This window comes from Panthera pardus, unplaced genomic scaffold (genome assembly GCF_024362965.1).
Source record: "Panthera pardus isolate Hobbes unplaced genomic scaffold, ASM2436296v1 HiC_scaffold_10, whole genome shotgun sequence".
NCBI lineage: Eukaryota > Metazoa > Chordata > Mammalia > Carnivora > Felidae > Panthera > Panthera pardus.
The window spans coordinates 46149961-46171685 of record NW_026526655.1 but is presented as its reverse complement, the minus strand read 5'-3'; the positions used below and the strand labels follow the sequence as shown (position 1 = coordinate 46171685).

General features: G+C 37.0%; 1 protein-coding gene across 14 annotated transcripts in view; it reads left to right on the top strand.

Moving 5' to 3' along the window:
* Positions 1-21725, top strand: part of GULP1 (GULP PTB domain containing engulfment adaptor 1) — a 276210-nt gene that overhangs the window by 28314 nt on the left and 226171 nt on the right. The window contains exon 2 of one of the 14 annotated variants that reach the window (XM_019461737.2): positions 10655-10740. The exons of the other annotated variants lie outside the window; for them this stretch is intronic. The gene's annotated coding sequence lies outside the window, so the exon portion shown is untranslated. The remainder of the gene's footprint in view (positions 1-10654; positions 10741-21725) is intronic. 14 annotated transcript variants of the gene reach the window in all.

Here is a 21725-nt window from a genome sequence, read left to right as displayed (position 1 = left end):
TCTCTTTATTTACGAGTGATATTTGTTTTCTAAACATTTTTTAAACCTATGAAATAAACTCTAAGATTACTTTGCAGATTCCTTTTTAGGAATATGATTAAAGCTGTTACTGCAACTTTTAAACAATTTGTATCTCATATAAAGCAAGGCATTGTATTAAATATTTGCAGACTGTAGAAGAATTTTTGCATTTTGCTTTGGGGTAAATTCATTATTTAAAAAAAATGTTATTTTACATGAATGCATTCCCATTGTAAAAGATTCAGATACTCCTAAGTTCTAGAGATCAAAATATGACTGTTTACCTTCCCACCCTCACCCCCTTACATCCATTCCCCACTGAGGTAAAATCTTTTAGTAGGTTAGTATGAATCATTACAACATAAATTCTGTCTATTTACAAATGTACACACCTTGATGATAAAAAGGTGAGATTGTAATATATATTCTTTTAGTTGTATTGGAAGAGATTAGCATTGTTGGAATTAAAGAGTTTTGATTTGTACAGTTCAAGGTCACTATAATTTGGACAATCTATCCAAGTGGCACTGCTGCTTAATATGCATCTCCCCCAGTTAACTCTAGCATATTCTTGGCATAGCATCTATGAGGAATGGGAAACATGTCCACTAGACAGTAAAATAATTGTATGAAAGTCAGTTCATTCATCAACAAGCCAGAAATGTAGCTTAAAAAAAAATAGGCGTCCTTTTTCTTTTATAAATGCGTGTCAAATTTGCTCACATTCTTTCTGTATGTTTGTGATCATCTAGTTTGGGCTCATATTTGCATTTCATATTAGCCATACAGTAAATGTTTGTTTAGAAAATACTTTATGTTTTTCTTTAATGGATTCTGATCTTTCTTTTATATCTTATCTTGCCTCTTCTTTGACCTTCTGTGCTTTTCCTATCTTCTTTCTTTGACCCTAACATGTAGAACATGTTTCATGGTGATGTGTTGAGTACAGAATTTCTCACCCTTGGCAGTTTTGACATGTAAGGCCAGATCATTCTTTGTTGTCCAGCAGGAGGAAGAGGCTGTTCTGTGCATCGTGGGATGGATGTTTAACAGCATCCCTGGAATCTACCTACTGGATGCCAGCACTATGCCTCCAATTGTGATAACTAAAAATATCTTCAGATGTTGCTCAATGTCCTCTGGTTGTGGGAGTTGGGAGGAAGCATCTTTGGTTGATACAAATGCCCCCTAGGAAGATAAAACCATCCCCAGTTGTTGCCAAATGTCCTGAGAGTGTAAAATCACCCTCCCGAGAACCATGGTGTAATAGCATTTCAAAACTCATGATATTTTTTCTGACATATATTTTGCAGGGATAGGTAGCTAACACTAAACCCATCCATAACATATTTTGAAGTCATTAAAATTGTGATAAAATACAACACTGTTAAACCTTCACTCCATATATGTATAATTGACTTTAACTTCCTTGATAGTAGATACATGTGTGACAGTTATATAGAAGGAAAAATGAAAATATTTGCTGATGTAAGGCCTCTCCAACTTGAAAGAAATGTCCTCACTTATCTATATGATTATCTGTGACCTGAAATCAGACCTTTCTTATGTCTTGACAAAAAAGTTCATTTACCACTTTACTTCTTTATACTTAAAAAAAAAATGCATTTGGACTACTGCAGTGCATCATGTAAACACGTTTTTGGAGGTATTAAACTAAACAAAACAACCTTCCAGAATAGCTCTGGCATCATTAGGTCTAAATATATATGGATTTTTTCCATACAAAATCCCTCAACATTTATCTTCAAATATGTGAAAATAATATTCAGTTTAAATGGAAGTAATATAAACTTAGATTTTGTTTTATCTAAAATTTGCAGGGATGCCTGGGTGGCTCAGTTAGTTGAGTGTCTGGCTCTTGATTTTGGCTTAGGTCATGAGCTCACAGTTCCTGGGATTGAGCCCTACATTGAGCTTGCGCTCCTGCCAGGAGCGTTTTTGGGTTCTCTCTCTCCCTCTCTCTCTCTGTCTCTGCCCTGTGTGCTTGCGTGCACTCTCTCTTGCTCAAAATAAATAAATAAACATAATAAAAAATTGTTCCCGTGTACTAATTAGGAGATGTTTTCAGATGCGTTTATCTTTGAAAGTTAACATTTTGGCACATCTCCCAAAAAAGGGCCAAGAACAAAAAGACTGACAATCACAATGAAATTTAGGCTACTTCAAACAGTGTTTCCTGTATTTTTTGACTTAATGGTCTTATTTCCACACTTGGTATATATTCTTGTTTAATTAATTTCCTGTTGATTTTAAAACAGATTTGTACTATAGGCTATTTTAAAAGAATTATTTAATTCAGGCTTTTCCCAACATGTGTTTAAGTCACTTCCTTTACAGAAACAATACTTAACATTTTTTGAAGTTAAAATTTGAATTTGAAATCCAAGATTTGTATTAATTTTAATGTATCAATTCATTTTGCTGTTTTCAATCCATCTGTTACAGAAATCTGTAATTTCTGATTCTGCTTTTATAATTTATGTTTTTCCTAATACAAGTTTAAAGATTAGAAATAGCAAATCCAATAGAAAGAGGAAGTATTTTCTTTGTTTTCAAACTAATATAAATCACATTCTAGTTATCAATATTACATTTAATACTAATTCTGATTTAAGTAAGAGACTTGATTCTCCATAAACTTGAGATCAAGTAAAAATTACTAAAAAGTAACACTCTGATAAAAATATCTATGCCACTTTGTTTAGTGGATATTAAAATCTAACTATGCAGTGTCCTGCTACAACAGTTTTTTATGTTTGTTTTTATTCTATCACTGGAAATATTTGAATATCACCTCTGTACCTTTTAATATATTTATTCAAATAAACCTTTTTTTAAAAACAAATATATTTAAAAGGAAAGTATCCTATTGTGGTGTATACTTTTTTAATACATGTATTTTAATAGTGAAATAAAAAGTGTTACAGGAAAGGTTACTCAGGAATCACTTAAAGTCATCTATTATATCACTTACTACATTTTGGGAAAGACTGATTTGAGGGAGATAATTTGTGAATTATAAAACTTACCCTTTGATTTGCAGAGTCTTCAGATTATAAGTAGGAAATTTCCAGAACATGACCAAAAATTCTTCTACTTCATTATTTAAAACTTTTTTACATAGTGATCCCCATAAAATACTAGTCCTTGTATAATATAATTGAGTTTAATACATTTATGTCTTAGAACTGTTCTTTGAAGTAGGGGAGGCTGTTGATCTTGGCTGTTAGGTGGAATTATAAAGGAAGTAACAATATGGCTTCATTGTGTTCTTTTTTTTCTTTTTAATTTTTTTAAATGTTTTATTTATTTCTGAGACAGAGCATGAGCAGGGGAGGGGCAGAGAGAGAGGGAGACACAGATTCCAAAGCAGGCTCCAGTCTCTGAGCTGTCAGCACAGAGCCTGATGCAGGGCTTGAACTCACAAACTGTGAGATCATGACCTGAGCTGAAGTTGGATGCTTAACCAACTGAGCCACCCAGGCTCCCCTGTTCTTTTTTTTAATTAAAGTTTATTTATTTTTATTTTTGAGAGAGAGAGAGAGAGAGAGAGCATGCATGAGTGGGGGAGGAGCAGAGAAAGAGGGAGAGAGAGAATCCTAAGCAGGCTCCATACTGTCAGCGCAGAGCCCTACATGGAGCTTGAACTCATGAACCTGAGATCATGACCTGAGCCAATATAGAGTCAGAAGCTTAACAACGGAGCCATGCAGGCACCCCAGCTTCATTGTGTTCTTTTCATGACATAAACTTTAGTAATACCTTAGAGTAAAGGAGAGAGTTGAACTTGATTCTAGCTTGTTTAATTCTACATTTCCACAGAAATAACATTAAAAACAGTTTATAACATGTGGCTGGCTATAATATTCATGGTGGATTATGATGTCCCACATTTGTAGCTAACCTTTTACCCGGCTATTCTTTAGCTGTTTTGGTTTCTCACATACTGTGGATCTTCCCCTACCTTTGTTATTTCAGCTGTGTCATGGAGGTTTATTTTGGAAATGCATATTGACTAAAGTTTCTTATGCCACCTTCACTTAGCTCTTTGTAGTAAAGGTCACATTATTTAAAATGTAGACTTTATGGCTGAGAGGTACATTAGAGCCTGCTAGTTTCCATTCCCACTACTTCTCTGACCCTGATTCTGGCCTTCACTACCTCTTGCTGCGCTGCTTGAAATTCCTTCTTAACTTTCCTCTTAGCCTTTGGTATTCTCCCACTCTACTTCATTACAGCTCTGATCTAGTCTCTTCCTGGTCAGAAGGCTTCAGCATCTCACTCTTGCAAAGACCTCTTTATCTCTCCTTTGTGTTCCCAGCACCATGTGCCTCTGTCCTCAGACATTCTCGATGGCTCTTGTATTCTACACTGATTGGACAATCATTGAACACTTAAGAGATTTTACCTTTGCTATTGTCCTCTCTTCTTGTTCACATACTCTTTTTGAAAACTAGAATAAATTCATTTGTCTGTTAATATCTATACCCCTTTCCAGGTTCAGCTCATGTTTTACCTCTCACCTAGGCTTTTCAGGTTCTCTTTTAACCTCACACAAACAAGGTGTAATATTCATCTTCTCTGTGAATTGCCATTGTACTACTTATTTTCTTTTCTTTTTTTTTCCCTTTTCTTTTCAAAGTTTATTTATTTTGAGACAGAGAGAGGGAGGGGCAGAGAGACAGGGAGGGAGAAAATTCCAAGCAGGCTCTGTACTGCACAGAGCCTGACATGGGGCTCGAACTCAAGAACCATGCGATCATGACCTGAGTAGAAATCAAGAGTCGGTCCCTTAACCGACTGAGCCAACCAGGCGCCTCTCTTTTTTTAATAGTTAGATGCAATCTTAGTGTAGAGGAAAGGCATGGATTTTATTTTATTAGTTAATTTATTTAATTTATTTAATTTATTTATTTTTGGGAAATAATTTTAGAGTCCAAACACTGATCTGTTCCCTGTGTAACTGCCATGAGCAGGTCCGTGTTGTGATATTATTCTTTTATATTCTAGGGCCTCCATTCCTTGCACACAAAGTTGCAATTGGCAATAAATGTTTGAAGGATGAATAACCACTTGTTTATGAAGGAATATTATTTTAATATTTATTCAAACAATATCAGGAAGAATCTCAATGCTTTTGCCACCCACAGAGAAATAATTTCCGTCTCCAGTAAAGTGCACAGTTAAGGAGTTTGTGTGTGGGAATCAAACGAAAATGCACCACTGAGGTGATGTTTGAAGATTGCTTGTGTGTGTGTTTGGGGGGGGGGGCATGCATGCACATATATGCACACCCACACACACAAAGTTAGGGGGAGAGGAGTTTTCTTTTTTTAATTAGTGCTTTCCTATTGTTTTCAAACCTGTATGTACCCATTAAGTGTAGTTCCTCCCACTGGCTTTTAGAGCCCTCTGTGGTCACTTAGGATTCCTAATGCTAGTTTTCCAGTTGTTAGGGGGGAAATGGCTACGGTATGTGTCCGGAGATGATAGAACATCTCAGTCTGTCACTCTTCTATGTTTTACCTTCTGTGCCGCAAGTTACCATCCAGGAAAAACATAGCATGTTTGCAAATAGATACCAAGTGATTTATTAATTTGTTGATAATCTAATAATTGAGTTATGTGGTTAGGCTCCTGATTGTAATAATATATAATAATTTGCTTTTATATTTTCTTATATCTTCAAATGGAACCTTGTTATTGCAACATATATGACATACTCAAATTTAGTACCAGGTATATATGTCTTAAGCTTAGTCCAAAGGGCTAATGACAAAAATAGGAAAAGTGATATAATTATAAGACATCCTAATCTCTAAAGAAGTATGGAACCTCATGCTGCTGGTGCACACACAGAGGTGTTTGTAATTACTCTGAGCACTTTTTTTTTTTTGTATTTACACAGGACTAAATGAGCGATGACTGAATGTCAGTGCTATTAATTAAATTTGTTGAAGAAGTTCTGATGCCTCTGAATCATTTTCCAGGGAACATTCTGAAACTACACCTGTAACAATAATTGCTTAGTGAACATATAAAGTACCAACAAACTTTTCAATGCTGTCTTTTCAAGAAGAATAAGAGAGACAGTGTGTGTGTTCTGGGAGAGGGGGTCAAGGAGGGGCAAAGGGAGAGAGAGAATCCCAAGTAGGCTCCATGCCCAAAACGGAGCCTGATGCAGGGCTCAGTCCCATGACCCCAGGATCATGACCTGAGCTGAAATCAAGAGTTGGACACTCAGCCGACTGATCCTCCCAGGCACCCCCAAAGAGCCTCCTTTTAAATGATACCTGAAGATTTTTTTTCTCCCATAGATGCTTGTTTATTTCAACTAGAACTTTTAAGACACTGAATATAGCAACTTAGGATCCTTTAAGTTTGTACCTCAGCCTAATTACTTAACCAATTCAAAAATTGATTTCCTTTAGAAGCTTCATCTCATTTCTAATCTGAAATCAATGGCAAGTGTGTTGGTGCTAAATAATGTTATTTCACAATGAAACTTTTATTAATATACATTTTCTAAAACTCAGTGCAGTGACATCTGTATGTATATCCTTGAAGTGGATTATACCAAATCGTGTTGATATCCTCTAACTTGGGAGATTCTGGGGCACCCACGTTTGCCAGAAATATATGAGGTCATGACTATAATTGGTGGACTCCTTGGAGAAAGCAATTCCTGATTATAGTTCAGACTGGTAGCTATTAATATGATGAGATATTAAAAGGAAAACAAATAAAATGTTTAAGTCATGGCTGTTGTTACCTCATGCCTTGTACAGTCTCATGTCTGGTCAAACATAATTATTTTAGGTTTGATTTTCTTTGTCATTTTTGTCAGAGATTCGTATTTATACTCAGGAGAATTAGGTCAGAAAAAAAAATCCTATGGTTTTCTCTACTGAACTAGTATATTCCTCATTGACTGTAACTTTCCTAAGTTTTTGAATGCTCCTTTAGATAATGGTTAATGATATTATTAGAGTAGTTGTTCTTGAATTTTAAGAGGAAGAAATAAGCATTTTGACATTTAACTTTTACTTTGTTTTATGGTTAAATGTTTTTTAGCTAGCTTTCCTTTTGTAATTCTTTATTTGGAAATAATTTCAAACTTAGAATAAATTTGTAAGAATAGTGGAAGGGATTTCCTTTACCTATGTTAACCTTTTGTTAGTATCTTACCTCATTTATATTGTCATTCATTCTGGTTCAATGTTTGTGTGTGTATGTGTGTATGTATATGATGTATTTGAGTAGTATATACACATGTGTATATACATTTTTTCTCAACCATTTAAAGGTGAGGGGTTTTTTTTCAGTAAGCTTTCTTACCTCCTTTGTTTTTGAATATCCATGTTTGTGATTTAAGGAAGACATTTTAGTCTGATGTAGGTGGTAATAATACAGTATTCTAGTAAATTTGCATTTTCATTATTACTGATTTTTATTCTTGCTATGATTTTTAATGCTAAATTTATAGGGTTACTAGGGAAATTTATAGAACAATAGAGCCAGTATGTGCTTTTTCTCCTATTTACCTTTGAGGTGTTTTGGCTAATAGTCACATAGCAGGGGATAAAGGGAGGGGTGATACCCAGAGAGGGTGGTAATAACTCTCCATAGGGATAGTATTGACTATTTGGAATAGGACAGCTAACTCACCTTGTCACTTAGCATGTAGTCCTTACTTTCCTATTAAAGGTAGACTTTAGTTTGAAAATTGTATACTGAGTACAAATGTTTCTCAGCTCTTATTCTTCAGAGATCCTTGATTTCTGTGTGCGTCGACTAATGCTTTGTTTTGCCACTCATTTCATTAGTATTCTTGTATACATTGCTCTAAATGACAGAATAATGTATTACCTGTATATGTTCTGTATCCTTAAATACAGTTACAGGAGCATTGTGTTAAGACTTTCTCTGCAGTTTCTTACTATACTAGAGTAGGCTTTTAATACATGCTGACTAATTTGAATGATGATGTACTCACACAGCTGCTCTGTTTTGTTTTTGTTAGCTTATTCTTTAAATCTGCGGAATCAGCGAGGTGGTGTCCTACATCATCTGATGGGATGTTTGAAGTTTTCTGTACTTTATGTTATACACATTGAGTCTAGAGCTAATATTTTAGTGTGTGTGTGTGTGTGTGTGTAGTCTGCATAAACGTTAAGCATTTAATAATATTTTAATAACAGATTTTTTTATTTGTACATCTATTTGGGTGCTCATTATTTATCTATGTTATCTTTAATGTTTACTAAAATCTTGCAAAATAAGTGAAATTATCATTGTTTTACAGAATAGAAAAATGAAGTTTAGGGAGTTAAAGTAGTTTACCTTCTAAATAATAATACCTCTCTTCTTGGGGTAATGGAAAAATTAAGACACTATGTCTACAGCAGCTCACACAGAGTCTGACACATAGTAGTCTCTCAATAAATGAAGGTTTCATTACTCTTACCAATGCCAGTGTCTCAGCTAGTGTCATAGCCAAGATTCTGCCCCATCTGGATCTATATATTGATTGTATTTGCTATCTTTTGAAATATAAATGGAATGAATACTTGGTACTAATAATATATTAATATTATATCTGTGTTCTCAATTATTGCAAAGAAGCCAGGTGTTAATGACCTGGAATATTTCCATTATTGGCTTTAACTTCCAAAGCAGCCCTTTAATGATTAGGGTTGACACTGTGTTTCATGCTGCTGACAATGTTCCTCGAAGCGCTGCAACAGATGGTGGCTGTTGTGTAGATTCAGCACAGTCCCCTGGACGCACTGCCGTCTCAGCAGAATCCTGGAGGTTAACGGTCTGCCTGTATAGTCTGCGGTTGAGAGACTTAACCGGTAAAATAGCACACGCATGCTACACACACACACTCACACACACACACACACACACACACACACACACCAAGATTTTTGTTAAAATGGGTTGAGAGCTTCAGCTGAACTCTGTTCTCTGTGTGGCATTTTGTGTCAGATTGAAAAAGCATATGGCCAGAAAGCTATTTCATCAGAAGGCCAGTTAGCAAATAGCCTGGTGTCAGATTCCAGATAAACCACAAGTTTACATTTTGCATTGAGACTATTTTTATCAGAGGTGCTGTGTTTTACAAGTGTTCACATGAAGGCAAGGTGCCTGCTGTACAGAACATGCGTTTGATGAATGCCCCAGGGAATAATGATAGGGAGATGAGAGGCCTGTGCTAACAAAGGACTCTTGGTTTCACAGAAATTTTTATCATTCTGGACAGGATTATTTGAATCCAGTAATGGACATAGAAGGCCTGCTCAGCTTATGCCTATAAATTGGGAATCCTTTCTATGTGCCATGTGGGAACTATTTCCTTGAGAGAAAAGAGGTGTATTTGCTTTTCTGATGTGCCTCGTAGGTTACAGCTCCGCTGACAAAATTTTGGGTGGGAGAATTGGGATTGCAGAGGTGATTTACTGGGAAGTCAATGGACCTTAGGCTTCAGGGCCTCTTACTTCCCCAGGCTCTGTCTAAAACCCTGGGGCTTATTCACACGATCGCATCTAAAATGTGCAGCTGTTTTAAACTCATCAGGTAAGATTGTGGTCTTTTTGTACTTCTGTGCCCCTCTGTTGTATTTTCCCTAGCGCAAAGTGTGTTAGAGCGGTCACTGGCAATTTTGGACTCTGGCTAACAGGATGCTGAGTTGGAGATACATTTATTTTGGGCTTAGTGGGATATATTAGTGTGAGCCATATGAAATTGTCATTTTTGGAGGTCAAAGATGATTGAACATTGGCAATTTCATATGGTCATATGTGGTTCCAAGTTCCTCAGTGTATAATTAAGTTATTTCTACTGTCCTGGTAAAGGAATGTCTTCCAGGGATCTTTTCGACTGCTTACTGAGCCTACATACCCAGTGTGATGAGTGAAAGTACATGCCAAGGTCATTTTGTGATATGTGTGTGTCCTAGAGCACCTGGCCTGGAAAACATGGATAGGGGAGAAACAATGACAAAACTTTGATTAACCCTGATAGAGACAAGATGAACGTTTCTTTCTAGTCTCTTGGTAGAAAACATCATAAGATCTTTGAAATACAAAGAGGCAACCAAAATGTATGAGTCAAAGCAAAACGAAGTAACTGTAAAAGTATACCAAAAAACGTATACCAAAGCATATCTAGGAATTATTTGAAACATAGGCAATTTTTCTGGATACTGTCATTTTTGTGATAACTGTCAAGTTATTTATTTGCAGTATTTTAAAATTTATTTTCTCAAGGGTTCCCCTGCCCCCATTGTATATATACGCTTTAAAGTTTATAATCCTTGGACCTGCCCCTGAATGAGCAGCATATGAAATGGGGGCTTTTCCCCAGGAACCCAAAGATCCTTTTCAGAAATTACTTTTTTAACTTCTTAAATTAAAGATCCATCATAGTAACATAATTGATTTCTTTTCAGGGGAAAAAAGTATTTAGTAGGATGAAAATAGGTTGTAAGAGTGACACTGGAGTATGGAAGGCTATGGTTTAGGGTTAGAGTACGTTTCAGAAACCATAGCAACTCAATCTATTGCTGTCTTCCATCAGCCTTGCTTAGCACCATCTTCCCTTTCAGGAGAATGAAGACAGAAAGGGGTCATCAGTGAATGAGATTCTTCTCTTAGTGAAGCTGGGAGCGGGTATGAGAGATCTCTTCTAAGGGTATTGTCTCTTATTTTTCTCTGTGTTTCTCCAAATGATATGTTACCCTGCTTGTTTATTTTTTTTTCCCTTTTCTTCGGGGGTGGCCTGGGTGCTACTAGAATCAGCAAATATATTACTTGTTAAATTCTCCACCAACATGAATTCTTCAGTTTTTAGATGTGAAACAGATGTGTGCTCTTTTGTCCCATTGCTTTATCTTATTCTGTAGTTGCACCATCTTTGAGGAGTCTGGGAAACTCCAATAAAAGAAGTTATGCTTTTGTTATTGCTGCGCGCAAGTGCCCAGATGTCACAAATAATTTAGAAAACCAGGGAGTCAGAGCTTCTACTAATGTTTGTTCCTCAAAGACCTTTTCTTTAATGAACCCCTGCCACAGGGATGAAATGTCTCATGAGAAGCCTTGCTTGATTTATTCATGGTAGATACCAGTATGTAGGACAGATATTTAAACATTTAATATTCTCTTACCTTTCAGATTATAACATATATATGACTTCTTGTTCCACTGTTTCCTTTATTAGAAACATCTGTTGTATGCATCAGACATCAGGAATCAACTCATCATAAATAAGCTGCAAGGCATTAGGATGTCGGGGAGGATACCGTCAATGCAATGCCCACTTAGGAACTTACCTTCTTTCTTTTATATTTCTGTATTTTGGTGAGTGTGATAAATAACCTTAAGTTCGATAAGGCAGAACCCGAGGCATCCAAGATGCCTCACAATTTATTTACCATATCAAGTTCATGAAAACCTCCTTAGTCTCTGCTTTGGATGACGTTGGTGTCTCCTGACTCCTTTTGACTTACAGTCACTTACAGTGAGCGGAGTTTTTGTTTTTGTTTTTTGTTTTGTTTGTTTGTTTGTTTTTGGTTTGGGTTTTTTTGTATACGTGTTTACAGCCTCATTCAATGCCGAATCACCATTGCATCATATTGATTCATTCAACAAATATTTGAGTGCTAGGGAGAAATGGAATGAAGTAGTTTGGGTATCTTTACATTGTCTCCTCCAGGCCTGTTCCCTGCCTTTCACCATCCTGCTCTCTGCCCTGGGAGGCAAATAGAGACTATATTAATAAGCCCCCTGGAAGAAGAGTTGAGGGAGGGAGAAGTGTGCGTTCCGCTTGTTTATTCTTTTAGCTCTTTTAGTGTGGCACACATTTCTTTCTGGGATCCTGGCTGATATAGATGCTCGTCAAGAAATACCTCTATGATGCTTTGACATTGTCAGTGACATATGTAGGAGGTGAGGAAAATGCCATGAAGATGTTTATGGAAAGAACCTTCTGCATAGAACTCCTTTTTTCATAATGTTGAAAGTACAACAAGGTAGACTGGGTGGTTGGAATGAAGTAAGCAAGTGGGAGAGTCGTAGGAAATTAAGTCAGAGGGATGGTAGAATGAGGTGGGGAGACCACAGAGTGTTTTATAGGGCTTATTTTCAGTGTGAGATTGGAAGTCATTGGAGGTGATGACAGGCTTATAATGTGTCAGTCTGGCTGCTATTTGGAGAATAGACCAATGCAGCAAAGGTAGAAGCAAGAAGGCCAGATAGGAGACTGTTGAGAAAGGCAATGGTGATTGTAGTGGCAAAAGTAGTGAAAAATGCTGGGATTCCGGATGTATTTTGGAATACACGGACAGGATTTGGTGATGGATATAGGATGTTAAGAGAGGTACTGGATGGATGGACTTATCATTTCTTTTCTTTTTTTTTTAATTAAAAAAATTTTAATTTATTTTTAAAGTAATTTCTACACCCAACGTGGGCCTTGAACTCACAACCCCAAGATTGAAAGTTGCATGTTCCACGTACTGAGCCACTCAGGTGCCCCCCACTTTTTATTATTTTTATGGACCTATCATTTCTGATATGAAGATAGCCATTAGAGGAAGAATTTAGGGAGGAAGATTAGGAATTTAATTTTGGACATGTTAAGTTTGAGATGCATCAAAGTAGGTGTATTGAGTGGGCAGTTCATGGGAAGTGTCTAGGCTAGAGATACAAACTTAAGAGCCATTGACATGTAGATGGTGTTTCGAGTTGAGACTTACTGAAATCACCTGGGCTGTTGATTCTCAAATTCCTTAGTTGGGTATTTGTAAATACAATTTTTATTGTAAATATTTGGTGCTTGGGTCAGTCTGGTTAACCTTTAAAAACAACATTATTAAGATTAGAAATTATATTTTATAAAAAATAAAGAGCTTGTGTATTCTATAATTAATGTATATACAACATAAGTACTGTGCCTATAAATGTCCATAACCACAAAAATACCTATGTGTGTATGTACACTCATAGGTAGATATATAAAGTGTGTATAACACAAACACTATGTTTGAAAATATTATTTGTCTTTTTGGAAGGCATTTTTTTTTAATGTCAGGAAGTGAGAGTAATCACTGATTTTCCTGCCAAGCAGGGAATTAAATTATAACTCTGAGAAGAGAGCATAAGGAGCATTATTGCAGCTATCCTTGAAATGTCAATCTACTTTTTTTTTTTTTAATGTTTATTTATTTTTGAGACAGAGAGAGACAGAGCATGAGCAGGGGAGGGGCAGAGAGAAAGGGAGATACAGAATCTGAAACAGGCTCCAGGCTCCGAGCCGTCAGCACAGAGCCCGACGTGGGGCTCGAACTCACGAACTGTGAGATCATGACCTGAGCCCAAGTCGGACGCTTAACCGACTGAGCCACCCAGGCGCCCCGTCAATCTACTTTTAAAATGCAATGATTTTAAGCCATTTGTTTACACTATGGCATCTTTATATGGAAAAATTTCAAACACTTGGCCCTCTGTGATTTATATCTAACTATTTAGGATTGTGAATACAACGCAATTGTAAGAAATCTTTGATACCCAAAACACTAGAGTAGGAGTCAGAAGTGTGGCATTCTAAGGGTCATTATTTTGTCACCAACTAGCCATGTCAGTTTACAACTTAACACTCTCTAGGTTTAACTTCTGTAGACCTAACTTCTATGGGGCTTTTGCTTGAAAATGAAAAGGCTAAATTAGATTACTGGTAATAATACCAGTATTATTATTATCATTATACTATTATTAGATTATGATATTATTGCCATAGTTCTAGAGACTCCTTCCAGACTGGTAGCAATGGGACAGGTATACCAAAGACATTTGGGTCCTTCACTGTTTCTTTTTCTTTTTTCTGTTTTAAAAGATTTTACTTACTTACTTATTTATTCATTCATTCATTCCTTCATTCATTCATTATGTAATCTCTACCCCCAATGTGGGGCTTGAACTCACCACCCCAAGATCAAGAGTCACATGCTGTACCATGTGTGGCCAGCTGAGCTGGCCAGGTATCTCAGTCCTTCAGTGTTTAAACTAGGACCTTTAGATTTTACTTGCTTTGTGTTAGTGCTATCAAGGAAGACATTTTAAGCTACAGGAGCACCAGTTTAAAAGTCTTTAAAAAAGTTAGTTGTTAATCTTTTCTAGCAAAAAAAGTATTTTCAGTTAATGATGTGCAAAGTTTTGGTCAACTTTGAGAGCTGCCTTACCTCTAAACCACTGCCCCAAAATCATACCCAGCCAGTTCCATAACTGTCTTCCCAGGTAGCTGTTCTTTTTTGCCTCTAAAGTATAATTTAGCCTTAACATTCTTTAATTACAGTCTTAGGATCTTACAGTTGAGACAGACCTTGGAAACTATCTCTTTCAACCTCTTTGCTGATACAGAATGACCACCACATCCCTGAGACTAGCTATTCAGAATCTATTTGCAGAGTGCCATGGGCTCATCAACTGGGATGGTAACCCATTTTCCATTTTGTAGCAGCTCGTATACTCTCTTATGTGCTGCCAAAATAAATACCTTTGGAACCTTCACTTTTCTGTCATTTTACTCTAGTGATTTAAAAACACTATCTGTGGTTGGTTGCTCTCAAAGTTTACTGTACATAAGAATCACTTAGAGAGTTAAGATGAATGTTCCAGGATTCTCTATTCTAAGGTTGTTTAAACAGATCAAGAGATGAAGCCCAGCAGTCTACATTTTTAATAACCATTTTAAGTGATTATAATTCTAGATTGTTATTATAATTCAACACAGAATATTGTGAAATGGAAAATTCACTTATAAAAATAGTTTGTATAAGGTGGTTCCATTTTTGCATGCAGTATAATCTTGGTATAAAAAATCAGTTTAGGAGGCTATCTCAAAAATGTTATCAATAGTTGATTATTTCTGCTTGGTGGGATTGTGGTCAACTTATACCTTTACTTTTCTTTACATTCTAATATTTCCACAATGGCTATATAGTACTTTTATCATTAAAAATGTTAATGAGTAATTATCACCTCCACTTCTTATCATAAAGGCGATTTTTATAGAGGATGGAGACTCGCAAGGATGAAAGAGACGTTCCTAGAGCGGCAACATTCTTATATTCCTTTGTTCTTTCAGGGCATGTAGGAGTAAAGTCCTTTGTAAAAAATACTGACTCTTCTGATCTCTAAAGGGAAGATGGGTGGTCAGCATTGGTAGTCATTTCATTATTCAGTCCAAGGCCATTTCATCAGTCATTTGTTTGTTCTTTCAATAAACATTTATGTTCTGGGATCTGTGTCACTAACTAAGGTTGTAAAGAAAAACTTGTGTACCAAATTCCTACTATAGCAGAGGAAGCAAAGGGCCTATAAAAAAGAGCTGCCTCTCCTTGGGAAGTGGAAGAGAGCTGGCTTCACTTGAGTTGTTGAATGAAGTGAGTCTTGAAAAGTGAGGATCACTCTTATCTAACCAGATGGGAATGGGGGTGGAGATTTTTCTTTGAGAAGCATATGCAAAGCCAGAGAAATGTGAACTAGTGTTTTGTAAATGGGGAACTCTAAGGAATTTGATATGGCTAGGTGCCCTTGAGAGAACTGCACGAAGGAATTTGGACAGGTAAGCAGGAGTCTAATCTTGCAGCCATCTTATATGCCATTTCAAAGAATTTGGGAATTTAGGCAGGCTTTATCGTGTGGTAGCAGTGTGGCAGATAGATTGGAGGGGGTGGCTGGAGGTGGTGAGACCAGTAGATGGCTATTCTGGTACTAAGAAAAAGTGTTAGAGGCAAGAATTATTAAGGGATTGGAATTAACAGGACATCCTGACTGACCAGGTGTGGGGCATAACTAAGAGGGGGGAGTCTGGCATGACTCCTAGTGTTTCATGGAAGGTTGCTGGGTAGATTGGATTCTAGCACCATTTTTGTATGGCAGACGATAGGAGGATATCTGTCATATAGGTTCTTTTCAATTTAGAACATTACTGCTCTCGGTGTGCCTGCGTGATTCAGTCAATTGAGCATCTGACTTTGCTCAAGTCATGATCTCGAGGTTCTTGAGAGTTTGAGCCCCGTTCGCAGCTGTCAGTGCAGAGCTTGCTTAGATTCCTCTGTTCCCTCTCCCCCTGCCCCTCCCCCGCTCATGCTCGCGCATGCGCTCGCTCTCTCTCTCTCTCTCTCTCTCTCTCTCAAAAATAAACACTTAAAAAATAGAGTATTGCTCTCTTATGGTATAGAAAGAGCAAAGAGTACATGGCATATATAGAAGATAATAAAATATCTGAATTCACCATCTGGACACCATTTTCCATGTGCCCATCTGTATATTTAATTTCAGCATTTTTAGGTCTTAGAAGATTGCTGTGCCCCCGAAAGTCTTTAGTATATGTAGTTTCATAATTTTTCATTTGGCTGCTACTTCTCCCTTTGTCTATGTAAATCTAGAGATAATTGCGAGGCAGATAATGCCGTTAGAAAAATCAGAAAGTCACACCAAGAATGAGCCATTTGGGAAGGGGAGGGGTGACAGAAAGCAAGGATAAGTTTCAAGAAATGTTGACTTTTCAGTGATGGCAGATAATTTAAATGGCAATGTCTAGTCAGCTGTTGAATTTGAATGGCTAGAATCCATGAATATTTACTAAACAAGAACAGGATATGCAGATGATCTCTATGGTACATTCTGCTACTCAAAATTTGATTTAAATAATTTTAAATTATGGAATAGACTCTAAATGAACTTAAATGATTTTTCCATGTGTTAGTAGCTGCTAATGCAAAGTATCTAAGAAACAGATTGCTGACAAACGCCCTATGTCTTTAAAGCAGATTTATTGTATATTTCTAAAGGTAAATATGCTTTATTAAAAAAATAAGGTATGGAAATTGAAGTAAAATATAAAAGTCTACTTACTTTCCTTTACTACAAGTGGATGAGTATCCTTTCATATGTATATGTGTCTGTTATATGTGTCTGTTATAAACACCCACTCATTGTTTCTTAAAGTGCAGTATTCAAAGGATACAAGATAAGATAATAGAAATAACAGCCATGGAAAATAGCATGTAATTTAAATCTTGATAGTCAGTAGTAGTCCAGCTGTTCAAGCAGGTGACAATATTTGGGGCAAAGATGCTTATCTGTTACTAAATAGTTAGTGACTGGTTTAGGTTAAGCCAGGATTAATTCTCTTTGTAATATTTCTTTTCCTAATTCAAAGGGAATAGTAATCATGTATGGCATCTCTTGATCTGTAAACTCTGTCTATAAATTATTTTCTAATCATCCCAAGAACATACTAACCTTAGTTTAGTCTGATAAAAACAATTGACTGAGGGATATAAAGAAAACTCTTTAACCTTGAGCACCTGTTCATAGTAGAGTTACTTTTGAGTAGAGAAGGGGTTGTGTGTTAGGAGCCAGTGTATAGACTTCCAGTTTTCCAATGACAAACGTCCTCTTGAGTTTATGTGACCACACTGTCACTCTTTGAATTTCTTTAAGAGCTTTGCCCCCTAGCCTATGAACAGCAGTTTGAAACCAGATGATTCCCTGAGATTTCTCCTTCAGACCAGCTGCAATTTGGAATGACCACTCATTATTCTGGAATAAGCAGCTTAGACCCAACTAGCCACCCTGCAAACTATCCCTGTACAAAGATGTTTCTGTCCCACACAGGCAAGGACTCCCTGTTCTCCAGGCTCAGCTGTGGAGTCTGCTGAATTAATCAAAGCATACTTAGACCACATTCCCTCAAGATTCGCAGATTTCTATAGTGACTCCACCCTAACGCTGTGAACTCTTGCCCTTTTAAATGTTCTTCTGACAGCTGGGGATCTGAGAGCAGTCTAACCCCGGGAAGACAGTTTAGGAAGAATGTTCTCAAAGGTTTATTGATGAGAAATGCAGATTTACATGTCCTTTTGCCTGTCAGAATTGTAACTAACATTTTCAAACACCGAGAGTGTACTAAGCGCTGAATCTGGTGCTGTTTTATTTAGCCCCAATAACATCCTTATCAAGTACCCATAATTATTTCTGTTTCACAGGGAAGGAAATGGAGAGCCTGCTAGGATGAGAGTGTGATGGTCTAGGGAAGACAAGTGCTTTTCCACTCCAGCTGCACCTTGGAATCACTTGAAAAGCGTTTTTGAAATACAGATTCCTGGGTTTGTGCAGACGAATTAGATTCGAATATCTAGGGGTGGGCCCTGGCATTGGCATTTTCAAACAAAAGTCTTTCCCAAGGGATTCCCATTTGAAACCATGATTGAGAATCTGTGTCCTAATTTGTCCGCCAGTCCTACCTTATCAAATCGAGGTCCCTGGACCAGCTGCAATGTCAGGAGGTAGTAGCTTGTTAGAAATCCAGAATATCAGGATTTTCCCAGACCTACTGTACAGAATGTGAATTTTAAAAAGGTCCCTAGGGAACTATTTGTACTGTCTTTGCAACTTTTCTGTAAAGCTAAAGCTCTTCTAAAAGGAAGCATGTTTATTAGAAAAAAAAGAAAAAAAGAAAGATCATGTTTGGGATACAAAGATCAAAACCTTCCCTCCAGAAGCTCAGTCTTGGAAGAGAGAAACTTATTAAAAGGCAATTTGCTAAGAGCTATAATGGAAGTAATGTAGAAAGTGCTGTCACTTTATGGCAGGAAATGAAAAATGTTGCTTACAGGAATTAAGTGAAAATTGCCAAAGGAAGGTGACCGGAAGGCATTCCAGGCCTCAAAGGACAATACCTTGAAGAAAAGTTGCTAATAAAGGAAATTTAAAAAAAAGAAAGAAAAAGAAACATGAAACTGAGCTCAGAAAATATACTCTTTAGTACACACATATTTTTAAAAATATGATAAATCCTAATGTAAAACTGAAGATTAGTTCCAGAGTAGGGAGATACTATAATAATGAATAGTTTGTTTCTCTTTTTTAAGAAAAGCAAAGAAATTAAGGGAAACTAATCATTTGTAGGATTGGCACTCTTGAAGGGGGTTGGGGACAGACTCTTTGTTGAAATTCTCTGTTCATTGGGCTGTTGTGACCCTACTCTACCTTGCCATGCTTAATTTCTTCGTAGGGATTTTGAGGATGCTGTTTTCCCTGCTGGCCATGTCTGAACCGTCTACTCATGGTGAATTCCTCCTCATCCTTCAGCTAGGATTCTGTGTAGAATCACTTCTTCTAAAAAGCCTTTTCTTATTTACAGTCTAGGTTAGGTACCATTCTTCTGGGTTCCTACAGTATCCTGTGTTCACCGTTGTTACAAAGTTTCTTTATGTCTGTTTGTCTCATGAAACAGTACCTTAAAAGGGGGTGGTTATTTTTCAATGGTCTGTGTCTCTAGTAACCTGCATAATATTTGATTCAGTAAATGCTTTGAAATAAATGGAAGAAGTGGAAACAATAGCCTAGTTTTGTCCTTTTTTACAGTGACAAGATAATCTTTGGAGATGACAATTAGAGATTGAAATGCTCTTAGCACTAATAGCTAGGAAGAAATATAGAGACTTCAACCTGTGTGTAACACGTGCCTGGCTAATAACAGATTGCCAATAAACTTCAGTTGCTGGAAAGAATAAACATTATCATTTTATATACAAGGTCTCTCATTTAGATTATGTTAAGGGTAACATAATATTATTAGCATATTATTAAGGTAATGTGAATTCAGACATGGATTATTACTCATACGTTAACAATAATTGTTATAGTTTCTAATTATTAAATACCTGTACATGTCAGGTGTCACAGAAATGACATATATGTATAATATACATATGTGGTCACATTTAATTCTCTGAAAAACCTGTGAGGCTTATATTAGATTTGCGGCACAGATTTGGCCTCAGAAACATATGATTATAGAGTTCATGCTCTTTTCCTAATCAGTGTTCTTTCTGTTCTTCCTGCTGCCCTCCTTTCTTTAAGAAGCAGCTGAAGTTGCTTGCACCTTTCTCTTGGTAAAAATTGTAAGGCTGGTAATCCAGGACTTGCCCTTTGATTACTGATTGCATGGTCTATATAAATCACTGCACTTCTCTTCTTCAGTCTCCATGTTTATAAAATAAACTTATTGCATGATATCAAGGATTCATTCATTATGCAGCAAATACTTGGAAGGCTAATACGTGCCAGACACAGTTCTGGGTGCTGAAGATACAGCAGCAAAAAGAACAGACAAGATCCAGAGTCCCACAGAGCTTACATTATGGTGATTGAGGCTGAAAATAAATAAAACAAAATCAAATAGTGATCAGTGCCATGAAGCAGATAGAACAGGGTGATGAGGAAAAATGTGGCTGAGCAGGGTGTGAGGACATCTGTGGACAGGGTGATCTGAATAGTCTTTCCTCAGGAAATAACATTTAAATTACGAACTTGTTACAGTGGCCAGGAAGAGACAAGCCACATGCGCTTGGGGAATCAGGAAAAGAATCAGGTTTATTGCACACTGGTGCCGGCCCAGCGGAGTCACCTCCAAAGGCTAAGCCCCTAACCTTGGCCTCCTTTTATGGCTGGGATGGTAGCGGGTTGGGAGACAAAAAAAAAAGGGGGGGGGGAGGGGACACTTATCAGTGGTGCTATCTGGGCAGTTGGTGGACACAGGAGGCAAGCAAGATTACAGAAGCCAAAAATGTGCAAGGGAAGTATCCAGCCTCAGACATCTGGCTGGCCCCTTTTATCTTGCTTTTATTAGCTTTTCTTCTCAAACTGAGAGTAAAGCAGAGATCAGCCATCAACAAATCTGGGGGTGTTGAGGGCTCGGCAGAGGGAGGCTGGTGCCAGGTCCTGGTTAGCAAAAGGGACGTTGGTGAAGATGGTAGTGTTAAGCACACAAACCAGCCCTGTGCTGTTAGTTTAGTGCTGTTTCTGACTGCATAGCTTCGTTCTCTGGCCATCGTGGAGTTTCTATAGGTCTCCAATATCCTTCTAGATATGTCTTTTAATTTAAATTGACTAGAGCGCATTTCTATTATTTGTAATTAAGAACCCTGTGTCAGCTCTCTGAACTTGAAAGCAAGGGTCACAGAGATTTACTACTTGTGTCTGAAAAGCATTAGATCAATGAGATTCATTCTAACTGTAAGTTCTTGGGCTAATTAGTAGCCAAAATTGACCTCAAGATGTAAACGCTGCTTATTTCAAAACCCTATTTTTCATATTTTTATTTGTAAAATTGGTATTTGTAAATGTGTCCCCTGTTATAGAACCTACTACTTTATTCTATGCACTTGTGGGAAGTCAGACTAATTATTCAATTGTATTCTTCTGGAAACCTCTTATTGGTCCCTCCTTAACCTAAACAGTAGGATCTACTACAAAGATAGTACCTCTTCACCTATACTTTAGAGCTCTCCAGGATCCCGGATACATCATCAATAAAGATTACATTGCCCTGGACCACTTCTCTCACACCAAAAGCCCCCTGTCAGTGAAGCTAAAGAAGTATTTAGTTATTAACCCTAATCCTAAACATATACGTATTTGTAGTATTTGTATAGTAGACATTCTTTCAATAAAACATGTAGCCAGCTTCTTATGAGGTCTACTGTGCTGCATATGAGAAAGGACTTCTAAATTTTAAGTGCTTCTTTTTTTTTCAAGTTTATTTATTTTTGAGAGACAGAGAGAACGAGTAAGGGAGGGGAAGAGAGAAAGAGGGAGGGAGAGAAT